This window comes from Engraulis encrasicolus, chromosome 2 (genome assembly GCF_034702125.1).
Source record: "Engraulis encrasicolus isolate BLACKSEA-1 chromosome 2, IST_EnEncr_1.0, whole genome shotgun sequence".
Classification (NCBI taxonomy): domain Eukaryota; kingdom Metazoa; phylum Chordata; class Actinopteri; order Clupeiformes; family Engraulidae; genus Engraulis; species Engraulis encrasicolus.
This window is the reverse complement of record NC_085858.1, coordinates 59594796-59601315: the sequence shown is the minus strand read 5'-3', so window position 1 is coordinate 59601315 and position 6520 is coordinate 59594796. Positions and strand designations below refer to the sequence as shown.

Genomic DNA, 6520 nt, shown 5'->3' with positions numbered 1-6520 from the left:
TTCAACATGTGCACTCCCAAGCTCCAGCTAACTCTGAACACAATAGAGTACCTTCACTAAACACTCAAAAAAAAAAAAAAATTCTTCCACTCTCAGACATATTTAGGCACTCACTCCACAGATACACACGTACACTCCACAGACATATATACAATCTTTCTCACACACACAGTGGGGTGTCCCACTAGGACAATTCATACAACAAATAGGGCCCACACAGACAGACAAACAGATATCCATATTACTTGCCTTGTATGACACAGTGTTATACAAATACAATTATTATTATTATTATTATTATTACTATTATTATTATTATTATTATTATTATTATTATATGGTAGGCTATCTGAGACATTAACTGCTCAGTGAGTAATCCAAATGGCTGTCATTTGCTTTTTCACACTAGTTTTGCTATAATTTCCGAGTTTTCAGATCTACATTTTTTATTTTTTACATCCTCTGCATATGGGTCAAAGCGCATGTGTGGGACTAAGTCCCGCATTGTAGTGCGGCTAGCACCAGAGTCACAGAGGAAACGTACGGGGGTCCCTTGGACCAGAAGGGTAATTTCAGGTCTAATTTTTTCTTGGTAAAACAATCCCTCTAAGTTTAGAACGACGTCTACCTCTTCCACATCCCCGTCCGTTTCCTCATTATCATCAAACCAGTCATCGGCCGAGGGGCCATGCCTGTACGGTCGATACTGGTGCTCTCGGTCTAGTCAGGAATTTTGGTGTTGGCCTCGACGTTGGCCGTGATAGTTTTAGTGTTCATTGTAGTGTTCTTGTTGGCCCTGCTGGCCAGGCCATAAATGTTAGGTTTGTTTATAGACAACTTTCCATTAAACCCATTGTTTTTTTTTTTACCCAGTAACACAGCGGTGCTACTGCACTAGTAATTTCTCTATCCACGATTTTCCAGTCCTTGCATTGCATTTCAGCAAGGAACTTTTCACTTCTTTTGCTGTTACTGCCCCCCATTTTGTCTCTATGAATTTAGTCCAACGTCACAACACCTACAGTGCCTCTATTGTTGGATACACTTTTCAACAAGATAGCGATCAACGATCGTTTGTGGTAAGATTCACTTCAACCTCACAGGTGGAATCTTCTTGCATACAGGCTTCCACAAAGACTCGCTATTTGGACCTTGTTGTATTGGTATGAAACGTATTACCGAGTGGTAATACGAATCCTTTCACGCACACTTTCTCTCAACGCAGAGAACACAGAATTTCAACTAGTTTCTCGTACTAGTTTCTCGTACTCGTACTACGTACTTTACTTTACGTAGTCTTCAGATTTTAACTTGTTCAACAACACAGAGGAGTCTGGCCTCCCTTTTTACCTGATAGAGTCTAGAATTGTCAGGGTTTTATCTTCTCTTATTTTACCGTTTTTTCATTCATTCCTTTTTAAATAAAAATAAAAATGTAGGCCTACTCACGATTCTCTGGTCTTTTCAAGATTCCCGTCAACCGTCGGATCCCAGCCTGCGAGGGAGAGACCAGTCCCGGAAACGGGTCTTAGTGCTGTGGCCACAGACTTTCCTGGTTCCCTCCTCGCGTGCTGGAATCGTCGGGTATCTTGGGATCCGGTTCTGAAGGACCAAGTAAATGTTAGGTTCAAACCCTTAACATTTGTAAATATGAAACACCTGAAATGAAAGACACAGAGAATCCTTAATTAAGTTTCAAACCGGCTTGGAGAGCGGATGGGGAGAACCGTCAGCTACCATTTTCCCCACTCGTTCTAAACGATGTAATAGCCATAAGTCATATTTATTGAAGGATTTTCCCTGATAACAATTATCTCTTATCCGCTAAGGGGAAAAGGGGGCGTACCCGGATAGAGATTAATTCATTCACACACACACACACACACAAACACATGAACACACTAGCCAGGCTGCGCCCTCCTAGTGACGCAACACCTTCGGCGGCGCTGCAGATCGAATCTCGATTGCAAGTCTATGATAATCAGGCAAGGAACACACAGTCCTTGGCCTGCCATGTGGAGATGCAACTCTGTTGTGTTTGGGCATTCCATTGTTCTGGTACAGATAAAGTCCTCGCACAGTCCAGTAATCCTTTGCTTAGCCTTGAACAGGAATTCTTGAATGCGAAAGGGCACATTTGTGCCACGGCAACATGTTTGCTTTCATATAGAATAAAATACAGTTCCAACAATTATTATGAACAAAATGTTTTTAGTAGGCTACTATGGCCGTATCTTTTCAGTGTGTTTTTAAAGTGTGTTGAATAGCCTATCTTTACAAAGCAATGCAGCACTGATAGTATGCAGAGATAATTTCAGTCATACACAAGTCATAAACAACTGAAACAATTTCAAAATGATAAACATTTGGAATATAAAAGGCACATAGGCCCTTTTTCTAAAATATGATGAAGCATTATCATGCCTAGAGAGAGAGAGAGAGAGAGAGAGAGAGAGAGAGAGAGAGAGAGAGAGAGAGAGAGAGAAACTATTGGATTGGTTAACACCCTTGTTAAGAGTGACTTCTTCTATGAAGGGTTTTTTTTCAGCTCTCTGGGACAGTAGCACAGCAAAGGCTTTCTATTGTGAGTTTGGCCAATCGTTTTGTCCACAACTGAAGCAATAAACAGCACAAATTGAAGTGAATTCCATACATGTCGACAACTAACATTTCCCTTACACGCGGCACGCGATGTAAACGCAGTTAGCGATGATGCATGCGACTAGCGATTTGGACGAAGATCCTCGCATATCAGCGTGTCATAACGCATCGTTGCGCACATGTTCTGTTACTCACCCGATGTTACACGTGTGCACACATGAATCAACTGTAATACCCTTACGGTCACTTCCTAATGCTTTCCCCTCATTCTGTGTTACCGTGGGACTACTTATCTAACCAGAGTCTATAGGATGTATTTACTCCAGGAGGAAAATGCGAAGGAAATTCAAAATCGTAATTCAAATCGTTTTTAACAAAAACGGATACCGTAAAAAAAAAAAAAAAAAAAAGTTAATTTTTTTTTATTTATTTTTTTACATTTTCGTAAACTATGGCGGCCAAATTTAAACTATGGCGGGCCGCCATAGTTTCCTCAATGTATGGGAAACACTGAACACCATTAAGTTTCTCATCCATGCACACATCTGTATACACAGCTATTCTAAACCCAGTAATCCCCCATGAAAATGTGCATTACATTAAGGAGACACTTTCATCCAAAGTGAATTACAAACAAGGACATCGTCAATAGCCTAAAATGCGCTCAATGTTCTCAGGCCAAGGAGAGTTAGTGCATTTTTTAGATGCATCTCACAGTCACACATCTCTATAAGAGCCTTTGTCCGTCCATTGGTTCGTGACACGTTTCTTAAATGTAATTCCCTCCTGTGTCCACAAGGTGGCAGAGTTGGGCAAAAAAGGTTGAGAACCACTGGCATAGACGGACGCATCTGTTGTCCGCCTGTCGGACTTGTTTCTCCCCAAATTCATAATGCAACAATTATAACATGCAGCATAAAATTATAACAAAGTACATTACATTACATTAGGGCAGGGGTGTCAAACTCAAATTCACAGTGGGTCGAAATCTAAATCTGGAACGAAGTTGCGGGCCAAACTCAATATTAAAAAAATACTGATAATGTGCATATGCGTGCGCACATGCTTACAATACTCAAATGCTTACATCTTAAACACTCAATCCCAACAGATATTGTAGTTCAAATGTGCCTGCACAGTCTGTTGTTCAAGTCATTAAAATACATTAGTGTGTGTGTGTGTGTGTGTGTGTGTGTGTGTGTGTGTGTGTGTGTGTGTGTGTGTGTGTGTGTGTGTGTGTGTGTGTGTGTGCCCCCGGCCCTGCATTACTATTTAGTGCATTCAAGTGCATAAACCTTGGCATACATACTGCACAATAAGTCGCAAAATGGTTAAGTGCCATTTGGTGGCATAACCTCAGCATTGTCTTGTGATGTCATCAGCACAGAAAGACCTTATCATTTCATATAGATATTTCGACCTGTCAATGTTCAGTCCAGATGGGGATAGGAGAGGAAGACTGTCAATTGGTGGAAGAACTGCTGGATTGTGAAGTACAGTAGCTGGCACTGGACAGGTTCAGCATCACACTGGATTCTTGCAAGCGCCCCCTGGTATTAAACCTGTGACAGAATAAACACATAAGACATGTTAAATGTACCATAAGCATAGTCTGAAACACAATCATGTTCATGGAATTATGTTTTGAGTGTACACAATGTGGAAAATACCTGAACTCCGGAAGTAGGGATGTCATTCTTTCTTCATTAACAGTGTGCCAGGCGTCTTTCCGACAAGCTGGGGTGGTGTAATGACTCTTGGGAGAAGTTTCCCACCACCTGACAAAAAAGAACAGAAGTGTTTTACTGTTTTGTTTTACAGGTCAATGAATGTCATTTCACAATTCACACTATCAATAGGCTGCACCTTGGTAAGGCAATGTAAGCCAGTTACAGAAATGTAGCCTGTAGGCTACTAATGGTTGGGTTGGAGACAGTTAGTAGGCCTATTATAGCCTATGTGTCTGCCAGCCAATTGTTACAGGTGCCTATGCAGTTAAAGGTTTCAGGAAATAATAATTTCTTCCCTCATCTAACTACCTTTAGGCCTTATAACTATGGCCATGTGAAAACATGTTGGGGTGAATTCAGGCCATCATCACTATCAAGACAAAACCACTGTTAGTTTTATTGTCATGCAAAACTTGATAAAGTGGTTAATCTGGCATTCTACTGTGGGTATTTATTAGTTCTGTCAGCTGCCACATCCTGGTAGAGCTACAGGACCACGTCCAGTGAATGCATGTGATAAAAAAGGCTACTTAGCTAGTGTATTGTTGTGCTAACTCCCAATAGAGATCAGATAATAGCCTACTTGGGAGGTTTATTCACATGAATGCTAATGAATGCACGTCAACAAAGTCTTGTCCACTCTCCAAACAAAATATTTCGCTGTCATACAAAATATTGCTGTCAGAGTGTAGTAGACAGAATGTAAACAAATGGCATCAAGCTAGGTTACCGTTAGGCTACATTTTGATTTAACATACTACTAGTCCAAAGTAACCCATTTCCCGTTCATATGCAAAACATATTGTGTCAAAGATTGTGTTTAATGAAGGCTACTTACGCCATAAAGAGGGATGTGTGCGTTGCATAGCCTCGTAGCCTCGTAGCCAGATAATTGAAACAAACAGAAGCTCTGAGGGCAGGATGACCGCCTGGATGATGACCGTCCGTGTCCCGACTACCAAGCACAGACGGCGCTTCCCTTCTCGCGTAGCAATTAATTTGCAATCGAATAGAATCGAATAGAAGATGTAATATCCACAATTCAGCACCTCCGTTTTGCTTTGACCATTCTCAGTGATGAAAACACAAGCCATGCTTGCTTGTTGATAAACCCGCCTCTCCTCTGTTCCTCAAAGTAGGAAGTAAGTAGAACACGCCCATATGAAACATCTGAAGATTTATTTAAAAGTGGGCCAAAATGTTTGCCTTTAAACAAACCAATGTGAATTTCTGCTTCACTGAACAGCTTCTTTGTGACCTAAATGTCAACATTCTGCAAAAAAAAGAAAATCGCCAAAAACTAAAAATAGATCTTTGAACACGATTTTCTCCATTTCGCTCAGGCCGACATGTAGTGCTGGAATTCAGAGCCGGGCACATATATGCTGTATATATTTTTTAATTGATTTCGACAAAACGGAAGGTTACCAGGCTAGGTTACTTTTTTAGATTTCAGAAGCAGGCAGCGTTATCTTTGGATGGTTTTACGCGCATGGTGGTGTGGTGGTGAAATGCAGGCGATGATACAAAGTTGTGGTTGTAGGGGGATTGGAAATGAGTTTTATTCATGATTATATTAGCCAATTTATTATTATATTGTTTGTCTCTTATTTTAAGATTACTACAGATATTAGGCCTACTGTAGTCTATGGTGAGAATGTCGTGAGAGACCATCTCAGATCATTTATGGGATTTTTTTTTTTTTTTTAATTGCCACCGAGGGAATGGGAGCCCAGCTCCCATTGGGTCCCACGTAATTCGAACAGTGTGTTTTGATTTGATTGGTTTGTAACAGGTGGACAGGAGCTGGTTGATGACGGCAGACTCTGACTGGTATGGAAGGAGAACTGTCGTCTTCCATACCAGTCTCTTATATCCTCTCCTCTTCTCTCCTATCATCTCTCCTCTCCCCTCTCCACTCATCTCCTCTCCTCCGCTCCAATCCTCTCCTCTTCCNTCTCTCCTCTCACCTTCTCTTCCTCACTTCTCCTCCTCTCCTCTCCTCTCCTCTCCTCTCACCTCTCATCCTCTCCCCTTCTTCTCATCTCCTCCTCCTCTCCCTTCTCCTCCTCTCTTCCCTCCTTTCCCCTCCTATTATATCCTCTCCTCTTCTCCTCCTCTCCTCTCCTCGTATATCATTTCCTCTCCTCTCCTCTCCTCTCCTCTCCTCTCCTCTCCTCTCCTCTTCA

General features: G+C 41.5%; 1 long non-coding RNA gene across 1 annotated transcript; it reads right to left on the bottom strand.

Annotated features, from left to right (window-relative positions):
• Positions 1–3830: 3830 nt before the first annotated feature.
• On the bottom strand, positions 3831–5611 carry LOC134463879 (uncharacterized). The gene is made up of 3 exons (XR_010037818.1): positions 5170–5611; positions 4272–4379; positions 3831–4163 (listed from the first exon to the last, which is right to left on the bottom strand). It is a non-coding gene; the product is annotated as an uncharacterized LOC134463879 (long non-coding RNA).
• Between the last annotated feature and the right edge of the window lie 909 nt (positions 5612–6520).